The 10996-nt window shown below is 45.8% G+C and overlaps 1 long non-coding RNA gene across 1 annotated transcript; it reads left to right on the plus strand.

Moving 5' to 3' along the window:
* Positions 1-7546: 7546 nt before the first annotated feature.
* LOC135311936 (uncharacterized) lies at positions 7547-10769 on the plus strand. The gene is made up of 3 exons (XR_010371493.1): positions 7547-8720; positions 9617-9781; positions 10454-10769. It is a non-coding gene; the product is annotated as an uncharacterized LOC135311936 (long non-coding RNA).
* Positions 10770-10996: the final 227 nt, after the last annotated feature.

A 10996-nucleotide genomic window follows, 5' to 3' on the forward strand; every position in this document is an offset into this window, starting at 1 on the left:
AATGCTCCAACATGAACTTCTTTCCCACCCCGCAGAGATCCCCTGGACTTTCAGTTCTTCCAAAAGGAAGAAGCCCCACGTTCTGGGGTGCTGTTCTGATGTTAGGATGTCTGGTGTCAGTGGCTGTTGTTTAGAGCCTTTTGAGGCACCCACTGTTTCCTCCGCAGCAGTGACACCACTTGCTTTGTTTCCCCAAACGCAGAACTGGGGTGTTTACTGAAATTCCTAAAATAAGTCCACTGCCAACCTTTGTTCATCTTACAGTTTATACTGTGCATGAGCAAAAATCCCAGGCAACCTTGAGTCAAAACTAAGAGTCTTAACAAACCCCCTTGAAGTGCTTCCTAACTAACACACAGTTATGTTGGTTGAAGCTTCTCACCTGCCTGTATTACTGATGGCATTGCTGCCATTCCTGTATAGCAACTGATGCATTATTAAAATCACTTTGTTCCTGTAATTTTAGAGCTGCATTCTTCTAAAACTGTTACTATTAGTATTCCTGCTGCTCTTCATATCTGCAGCGTCCTTGTGCTTCTGTGGTTCTACATGTTGGCAGCCTTCTCCCGTGTGCCGCTTGGCACTCTCCTTCCTGCAGAAACCTTTATTTGGCCCCTGGAGAGCTTCACACCTGATCAGCACAGCCTTAGAGTGCGGGGTGTAGTGAAGTGGCCTGGCAGTACTCCTGGGGAGGCCCGTGGGAGCTGGGGGGTCCCTCAGCAGTACCCCACTGCCCAGGCTCCTGTGGAATGGGACAGAGCCATCAGGGACTCACTTCTACACGCAAGCAGCGCCCCTCAAGGACACCATCCTCACATGAAACCTTCCCTCCGTGCCTAAAAGCATGATTTTTTTTTTAAATATGGAATGATTTTTTAATAGATTTTCACAGCTCCCCACAAGCGTCAGTGCCTCATACAGAAACAAAGCAGACCACAACAAAAGGCCTGTCAGCCTGACCTTGGTGTCAGGGAAGGTTATGGAGATCATCTTGAGTGCCATCATACGGCACATACAGGACAACCAGGTGATCAGGCCCAGTCAGTATGGGTTTAGGAAAGGCAGGTCCTGCTTAACTAACCTGATCTCCTTCTCTCCTTCTATGACAAGGTGACCTTTGACACTGTTTCCCGTAGCATTCTCCCAGAGAAACTGGCTGCTCACGGCTTGGAAGGCTGTACTCTTGGTTGGGTAAAAAACTGGCTGATTTCTGGGCCCAAAGAGTTGTGGTGAATGGAACTAAAACCAGTTAGCAGCTGGTCACAAGCAGTGTTCCCCAGGGCTCAGTATTGGGGCAAGTTCTGTTTAATATCTTTATGAGTGATCTGGATGAGGGGATCGAGTGCACCCTCAGTAAGTTTGCAGATGACACCAAATTGGGCGGCAGTGTTGATCAGCTCGAGGGTAGGAAGGCTCTGCAGAGGGATCTGGACGGGCTGGATCTATGGGCTGAGGTCAGTTGTATGAGGTCCAACAAGGCCAAGTGCCGGGTCCTGCACTTGGGTCACAACAACCCCAGGCAGCGCTACAGGCTTGGGGAAGAGTGGCTGGAGAGCTGCCCGGTGGAGAAGGACCTGGGGGTGCTGGTTGACAGCCGGCTGAACATGAGCCAGCAGTGTGCCCAGGTGGCCAAGAAGGCCAACAGCATCCTGGCTTGTGTCAGGAATAGTGTGGCCAGCAGGAATAGGGAAGTGATTTGAGTTGCACGTTATGGGAGTTGCTATAGCAGGAACCACCCGAACCACTGGACGACAAGCCTTACAAGAAGCAGTGCGAGTGCAGCCGTGACCTGACCTGAGCTGGCTCTGGTGCCCAGTAACTCCACCCAACACCCCACCTCTCCTGCCCTGAGTAACCACCCTAAGAGATGGAGCCCAAAGCACATAAAGCTGGGGGAAGAAGGAGGAAGGGGGGACATTTGGACTTATGGTGTTTGTCTACCCAAGTAACCATTACACATAGGATCATGGAATCACTAAGGCTGCAGAAGACCTCTAGGATCATCAAGTCCAACCGCCAGCCCAACACCCCCATGTCTCCTAAACCATGCCCTGAAGTGCCACGTCTACACATTGTTTGAACACCTCCAGGGATGGTGACTCCACCACCTCTCTGGGCAGCCTGTTCCAACAACTGATCTCTACTTCAGTAAAGAAATTTTTCCAAATACCCAATCTAAACCTCCCCTGATGCAACTTGAGGCCATTTCCCCTCATCCTATCACTAGTGACTTGGGAGAAGAGACCAACACCCACCACACTACAACCTCTTTTCAGGCAGATGTAGAGTGTGAAAAGAGCCTGCTCTTTTCCAGGCTAAACAACCCCAGTTCCCTCAACCTCTCCTCATAAGATTTGCTCTCTAGACCCTTCACCACGGGGTGGATCGATGGGCCGAGGTCAACTGTATGTGGTTTAACAAGGCCAAGTGCTGGGTCTTGCACTTGGGTCACAACAAGCCCAGGCAGCGCTACAGGTTTGGGGAAGAGTGGCTGGAGAGCTGCCCGGTGGAGAAGGACCTGGGGGTGCTGGTTGACAGCCAGCTGAACATGAGCCAGCAGTGTGCCCAGGTGGCCAAGAAGGCCAACAGCATCCTGGCTTGTATCAGGAACAGTGTGGCCAGCAGGAGCAGGGAGGTGATCGTGCCCCTGTACTCGACACTGGTGAGGCCACACCTTGAATACTGTGTTCAGTTTTGGGCCCCTCACTGTGAGAAAGACATTGAGGTGCTGGTGAAGGGTCTGGAGAACAGGTCTGATGAGAAGCAGCTGAGGGAACTGGGGTTGTTCAGCCTGGAGAAGAGAAGGCTGTGGGGAGACCTTCTCACTCTCTACAACTACCGGAAAGGAGGTTGTAGTGAGGTGGGTGTTGGTTTCTTCTCCCAAGTAACAACTGGTGGAACGAGAGGAAATGGCCTCAAGTTGTGCCGGGGGAGGTTTAGGTTGGATATTAGGAAATACTACTTCACTGAAAGGGCTCTCAGGCATTGGAACGGGCTGCCCAGACGGGTGGTTCAGTCACCATCCCTGGAGGTATTTAAAATACGTTTGGATGCAGTGCTTAGGGACATGGTTTAGCGGTGAACTGGCAGTATTAGGTTAGCGTTTGGACTCGATGATCCTAAAGGTCTTTTCCAACCCATTCGACTCTGCGTGAAGTCTGTGCAAAGGCCCCACAGCAGTGACAGCCCGGCGGCCCCAGCCCACCCCGAGGAGCGCGGCCGGGCCGGGCCCGGCGGCGGGACCCGCGCATCCGCAGTGCCGCCTAGCGGCGCGCGTGCTGCCCCTCCGCGGCAGGCCTGGCGGGCTCCTGAGGGGGCGCGGCGGGTGGCGAGCGGGTCCCGCTGCCGGCTTCTGGCGGCCCGGAGACCGGGCCTGAGCCACCGGCCTGCTGGCGGCTCTGACTCCGCTGCGGGGCTGCCGGGGGCTGCCGTCTCCCCCGGAGCCTCGGAGACCCAGCTGCCGCCTGGCAAAGGTCGCGCCGCTTCTGCTGGGGATGAGGAGACCCATGGGGTTAACGGGAGTGAGTTTCGTTCCCATGAACAAGCTGGCTGCCCTCTCCCCCTTGGCACTGTTGTAAAATTCAAGCAGTTCTTATTTTCTCCTCTCCTACACAGATAAGTAACCATTTTCCTTTCTGTTTAGACCCTTGCATTGCTAGTTTTTTCATTCCCTGTTTGGGTCAGCCCTGGTGATAGTGTCTGTGGGCAACGGTCCGCAGGTGCACTGTCTGCCCTGCTGGAGAATTACAGTGATCTATGTAATTTCTAATCAGTTGAAGTCCCTTGTCATTCACCTCAAAGTATGCCACAATATAGCAACAGCAAATGCCGCCTGTGGAGGTATTGTGAACCTGACTGTGGAAAGAGCCTGTGCACGTCCCAGGGAGCATCTCTTCTCCTGGAATCCCTCCAAAGGATACAACACTGCTATGTCAAGCTACAGCTTGCTTTTTTAGCTGCCGGTACACTAACTAAGGTCAGTTCATGGGAGAAATGCAGGTTTAGCCTAACTTCACCAAATATCTGAAATGAAGTGTGCTTGATAGTACATGTGGGTGTGTGAGCACACCCCATTCAGGATGGGGTGGAACCAGGATGTTGCCTGCCCAAGAATGTGAGGCTGCCACTTGGCAAAGCACACAACCCCTGGCAACGTGCCCAGAAAACCAGAGCACCCCACAAAAGAAGGAAAACAAACAAACAAACAAACAAACAAACAAACAAACAAAATGCAAGCAGAAAAGAGCTCTCAAACAGGCTTCTCAAACATGGGCCAGAGGCAGATAATTTAATTTGTTTTTTACCTTGAAGTCCTCCTGTAAGCAACACCCAAGGACAGAGAAGGCACTGCCTACCTACCTTTCTCCCCTGTGGCTGCATCTCTTAGGACAGCCCACTCACCACCCCTGAATCCCAGTCTCCTGAGGAGCCAGCAGTACACTATTGCATCAGGCCATCTGTTCCTGTCACTAGGCTTCTCGTAGTCACACTTCAAAGCTTTGCCCCTGCACCGCTCCAGTCTCTTTGGTGTCCACCCTGCCATATCCGCATAGAAATGGCATTGTAAACTCCATCGTGATGTGCGCTGCCAACATGTGTCCAGCTCCTCAGCTGGGTCCGGGCTGGGTTTTGGCAGACAGGGCTAGGGAAATAGAAAGGGTGCACGTGGCTCATAGTGTGCCTCTTTACTGATAGAAACCCGGCGCTGGCTCTGTGATCATCTCATGTTGCTTCACCATCTTCAGCTTATGAGGATGGAGGCAAAGGGTGGATGCAAAAGAAGAGTTCAAAAGCAGAGCATGCAAGACAGCTGAGGGAAAGTGAGCTAGGTAGCTGGGAGCGGCTGCAATACAGAGATTAAAGAGGCTTTGACTTGAATCTCCAGTTAAAGGACATCAGAGACCGGCGACAGTGACCTGGAGATGAAAAATGACAAGAAGTCAAGAACTGGCTGATGAAACTTGTTCTGACAGTATCAGAACAAGCCCAGGATCCACCTGCACAAAATTAACATGGTTTTGAACAGAATTCAGCTGCAATCATGTTTTTTTACCAAAATGTTTTACAGTATGTGACTGTAATCTTCTGATCTGATACTAGAAGTCCTAAAGCCAAATTTGCTGTGTCCCCAAACTACAGCTCCTTAAAATATCTTCAGGTTTTTTCTTTGCGTATTTTTAATCTGGCTGGTGGTCTGGCACTATTTAGGTTATACAATTCAAAATAGCCATTGCCTGAGGTGACTAGATTTTCAGGGAAGTGTTTTATGTAGGATCTGGCTGCAGTCTTTGAACATGACAAACAATCTGCATCAAGATACTTGATCGCACCAATTAGGGTCATTCACAAATGTAATTATGGTGCAATATTTAAGGTAGTTTTTAAGAATCAAAATCCAAAAATTAAAATTTAGAAATACTTGAAATGTTAAAGGAAGAAAAAAGGATGAAGGTACTATTTTTTTCCCCTTTAGCAGGAGAGATTTTCCAGTAACAGACACAAAATAAACAATTAACCTTCATATTGCACTTTTCAACCACAGACTTTAAAGTATTTTATGAAAGTGCTCAAGTATCATTGGCAGAAAAACTGAACCAAATCCAGTGGAATCACTTGCTGCAGCCCTGCCAAAGAGGCAAAAGCAGAATTAAATGCTATTAGCTGTCTTGTCTTTTAATTCTCCACACTGACTCTCACTGCTGTAAACTATATTATCTATACTGAGGTGGAAAGGTGATAAAATGCTCTCTATGCGCTTTAGACCCTAGTGAGGATCAAAACATCCTACTTCATTAATCAAACAGCACTGCATAAATCAAACACACCATTCTTTTTTGAAAGTTATCTTGAACATTTTTATACCATGTAATAAATTTATGTTTCACTGAGCCTTTAAAAAGTAGTATTTATAATAATTTATATACTGCAGACATTTGTTTATAAAGTAAGAGAGATCTTTGCTCAAAGGGTTCTGCATGTTCCGATCAAGTTGTGGAGATCTCAGGAACATTGCAGAAGGATCCCTTTGGTTTTATCAACGCCAATGTGAGGAGCAGCTGCAAGTTGTAGCTACAGGATATTCCTTCCTGGTATATGCTTCCAGACCACCGAGATTTTTTCACTTCAAATCCTTATATCTGGGGGGTTTTCCTAGAAAAAATGTGTGCTCAGTGCTCTGTAAGTTAAAATATCATTAAATATTTACGTGCTTTAGTAAGGCAACATATTTCCTGACAGCTGAGGAACTGTGAACGTTTCAGAGGACACTGCTGAACTATTTGGAAGGCCTGAGACTAAAGATTTACTACCGTCCTGTCTGTCCACTGATTGCACTCTGCAATTACACCATGAAGAAGCTTGTTTCTCAAGAAGGACTTTGAAACATCATTGCAGTACACCAAAGTAACTTCTATTCTGTAATCAATAGGACAAAAATGCTTTTACTAGAAAATGTTTGTAAAATTTCACAGTGTCTAATCCAGTGTCAGGCTGGCTTAGTTGGAAGACATTTAAGCCTCAGGACTTGGTCTCAGGTCCACTGTTGATACTACCAAATGCTTTGAAGGTAGGGGAAGGAGTGCCTTATTGTTATAATTGCTGTCCTTTGGCTGAAATACTTAAATGAATTGCATTTTCTTCTGCTGAGAGATGTTTATCCCAACGTAAATGTAGATACAAACAAACAGAAGATAGCTGGTGTTTTCAAAGCCTGCACGTCTATTCCAGCTTCCCCAGTTTGGCCCTCAAACTACAGAGGCCAAGCTTTTCCAGTTCCAAACTATCATTACTTCACCCAGTTGGAAGCCACTTGGGATTTGTTTGGGTTTTTTAATGCCATTCCCATACTTGAAAAGTACTGAAAACAATGAATCTACCCCATGACTTGCCAAGAGGCCAGCCAATAACTTTCAGATAAATGCAAACTGAGTCCCGTTGAAATCAACAGACCTGAGCGACAGCTGACAGGTCAAGCAAGGGCAGAGTTTTACTGCAAGGGACTTTAACTGTGGGATGACCAATGCTCAGTGGTGTGGAATCCGTCCTTCAGCTAAACACATTCTAATGGCAAGGACAGCCTACCTACATATGCTTGGGTTTTTCAGTGTTTTGGGGTTATTTGAACATTGGTATAAAATGTATGATCTAAACATCACCTAACACACTAGCTCATAAAACATTTGTTATATGAAGCGTGTCTAGCTGTCCACTGCAAACCAATCATGAAACAAGGATCAGTTCTACTCATGTTAAGTATTCAAGGGGGTCATGCTGCTGGAACATGGCTTTTTTTCCCCTAAATCTGAAGACTTTCAGCTATATGCTATTATGGAGAGGCTTTGGAGTTCTCAGCACCAACAGTAATGTCAGGAAAAGCTCATATGCTGTGTGGCTCATAGCCGCCTGCTGCTGAAAGGTGTTTGTAGCTCCTGGCAGTCTCCTGTTGACACCAGCTACCTAGTGACAGTCATCATTTAGCAAAATCCGGTCCTGCACTAGTGATAGGTACTGAGCAAACACATAGCTGAATTTCTGATGGTGTTTCTCTTCTCTCATTTATATTCTTGTACAACTCTGAGACTGCTAATGCTATGTATTTTTTCGGTTTGTTCTTTCTTGCAAGGAAAAGCTTACCTCTTCATTTATAAGTTGACTCTTTTCAACAATAATAACATGATGAAAGCTTTTACTGGAAAAGAACAAAGAGTTAATTTTTTTCTGGCTGGCCCCAAGTGACCCCTTGTTCCCACTGCCTTTGAAATTATTAGAGTTTGCTTAGCCTGAAAAATTACAGCTATAGGAAAAGTTATGCTTCACTGATCTATTTTAAAAAGGAACAGCAGAATTTTAAAAATAGAATCCCAATTTTTTTTTCTGACTGTGGCATCTCCAACCCAAGTATGTTGATGCAATTTCCAAAGCACTGAGAAATGTCTTAGGTCACATTTAAGTTGGGTCAGCCAAATCCAGGATCAGTGAAAAAATGAGTTGTTCATCTGGTCTGGAATGAGATCTTTCTTCCCATCATTCTTAGTTATAAAGATATCTTTTGTGTGGTTGATGCTAAATTTAAGCCCAGGCTGAGTGTATTTGTGTACTATCTATGCGTGTTTTATGCATCAGCAGCACACTCTGTTACTAGTAGGCTGCACACACAATTAGGGCTTTATGATCTTTGAAGTCAGTTAATACAAAGATTTATATATTTGCAGCAATAAAAGTCTGGGAAGTAATGGGAATAGATGTTTCTTAGAGCTACAGTCTGATTCTCTTTTGACTTGTGTTGGTTTGGCTCCATTGTCTTCAGTGGAGTTATTCCTCACCCTGATTTGAGCACCAGAAGAAGAGAAGAAGAAAATCCATCCCTGAATGTATGCCTAGGGAAGTCTGTCTTTATAGAGCTTGCTTTTCTTTCAGACCACAGCCCTGGGCAGGGGAAAGCACCAAAAGAGAGAGCTGACTCTGCCATGGAAGTTAAACATGCAGCATGTTTCTTCTACTGAACAACTCACAGCAAGAATGGGACTGAGCCTGGCTCTGGTGACTGATGCCCTGAAGGGGCGAGCCTGGCCCTGTTGCGGAGCTCCCAAAGGGGCTGGTTTGCCTGGGGGGCTCCTGCCTGCTCACTGGTGATGCTCCAACAGCCAGGTGGAATGGAGGTCATGCCTGGGCACAGGAGTGAAAGTCACATTCAGAGAAGCATGGATTGAATGAACATAACGGTAAGGTGAAAACGTGCTTATTTAATATGTGCATTACTATTTTGTAAAGAACCATTTTAGAGGCTCTTTCTTTGCCAAAGCACTCAGCTACTGCAATAGGATTTAAAAGGAATATGAGTTGAACTTTTAACAAATGTATAGTAGCAGTTAACTAGGAAAGGAAAGTCCATGTCTAACTATTTCCTGGTGCTATAATGTTTTGATAACAGTGGTACACAAAGACTTGTTTTGTTTAGCATGTGCCATATTATTGCATTTCAGACAAAGTCTTGATTCTTTAAGTCCAAGACAAAGTCTCAATTATTCTGTTCAGACAAAAACCCAGGGTGAAAAATATGGTTTTGAAATGCCCCAAACTACTGAGGAGTAAGGAATCAGCATTGATTTCTGCTTCTAGCTACAATGAAAACAAAGGTAAGGCAAATACATATTTCCTAATTGGAGTGACAAACTTAGGAAAGATTTTGTTCCTCATCATTCCCTGTCTAATTATGAAATCAGAAAAATGAAAATATTCTTCCCATTCTCTGCACACACAGGCAGACCTGTCCTTTCTGTGCTGAGATTTGCTTTCATACAGCATCAAGTTTCCCCTCAAGAGCTCACAGGCATGGAGAGCAGCTTTGTTTACCACCCCCAGGTGCAAACCTCATTAACTAATGTTTACTTCTTTTGTGTTTTCAGCTTTCAGTAATGAGCCAGGTTAATGGATAGTGAAGATGGTGGTGGTGAGAACAGTAAGGAAAATTCAGGAGCTGGTTTTACATCTTTTGGTTTTACAGGCTTATAGGCAAACTGGCTATCAGCCATTTAGCTATACCCCCAAAAAAATCCCCAACCTCTGGAGATGATGAACCTTCTACACAGGTTTTGGTTTGTTTGTTTGTTTGTTTCAGGATGGTGGAAAACAAAGCACAGTCAAACCCCTGTCTTTTTGCAAGTTCTGTACAAAATTCTACTTCTGACACCGGGAAATGCTTTCTCCTGTTGTTCAAAGTGACTCCAGATGCTGATGTACTTAGTGCACAGCGCAAGTAACTCGACTGGAATGAAAAAGCAAGGTAATTGAGTTTACATTCATCTGTCAATATTCCTAAGGGACAGGCTGTTCAGCCTGCCAAGTTTGCTCTGCTTATGCATGCATAAGCAGTGTGAGCTTAAACTGACTGGAGATTCCCACAGTAGATTTTCCCCGGTGAATAGGGGATCTCTGCTGCTGTAATCCCATGGAGGTGGTGCGATCACTTTTACCCTAGTTGTTCCCCCATATCCCACAATATTGGGAGGTGGGCTGAACATTTGGCAGGAAAAGAAAGAAAAGGTTGTGGTAGAACTGAGTTTCTCTGCATCAAATTTGCCCCTGACCTAAGCCCCATTTTCAAAGGACAAAATACCAGCTTCTTCCTAGGCTTTTCTATGCTTCTCACTATTATAATATTTGGGGGCTTCACATATACATATATATATATTTATCTTTCTAATATACTAGCAAAGTGAAGGATTGTCATCCCTATATGTGAAACACAACATGGGGATCAAAGCAAAAAGTTTCTTTTAACTTTGTGTGAGCAGTCTGGGACAGTTAGGAGCAGACTTTCAAAGAACTTGGCCTTTTTATACTTGAAATAGCTATGTATCGACTAACTGCTGTCCCTCATTTAAGATAGTTCTGTGAAAAGGGATGTCCATGTACTAGACCATAGAAACAGTAGCAATCTCCATCCCATACACAGGAGCAAGTCAATGCCCGTAGCAGAGCAGACATACAAGGCACGTGTGAGGGAAGAAGCGACTATGGCCAACGTTCAGTGCATGTTGGAAATACATGAAAGAAAAGCAGAAAAGATGGGAGAATCTGTGAGAAGAAGCGACAAGGTAATATTCAGTCTTGTGGTCTGGGAGGAAACCAGGGAATGTGTCTCTGAGGAAAACAGAAATTAAGAGCCTCTTCAGCTGAGCTCTGGGTGGCAGGAGTTGGTGGGGACAAGCAAGGGAACTGCCTCCTGCTGCGTCTGAGGAAACAGTCTTGTAACTGACTCGGGAAAAGTGGCTCCACCACAAATTTCTTCTTGCAGTAGAAACAATCCTCAGCGCATTGGCTCCAATGCTACATTAAGGCACAAGTCCACAGACAAGAGCATCCAGCTCCCAATTGGAAAGGCAGGCCCTGACAGCAGCTGCCAGGGCACAACAGGTCTGATGCTACACGGGTTGGATACACTGTGTATACACTATAAAGCTGGCATAGACTGGTCCAGCAAATCTTATATGCCAGA

Source organism: Phalacrocorax carbo, chromosome 2 (genome assembly GCF_963921805.1).
Source record: "Phalacrocorax carbo chromosome 2, bPhaCar2.1, whole genome shotgun sequence".
Taxonomy (NCBI): Eukaryota; Metazoa; Chordata; class Aves; order Suliformes; family Phalacrocoracidae; genus Phalacrocorax; species Phalacrocorax carbo.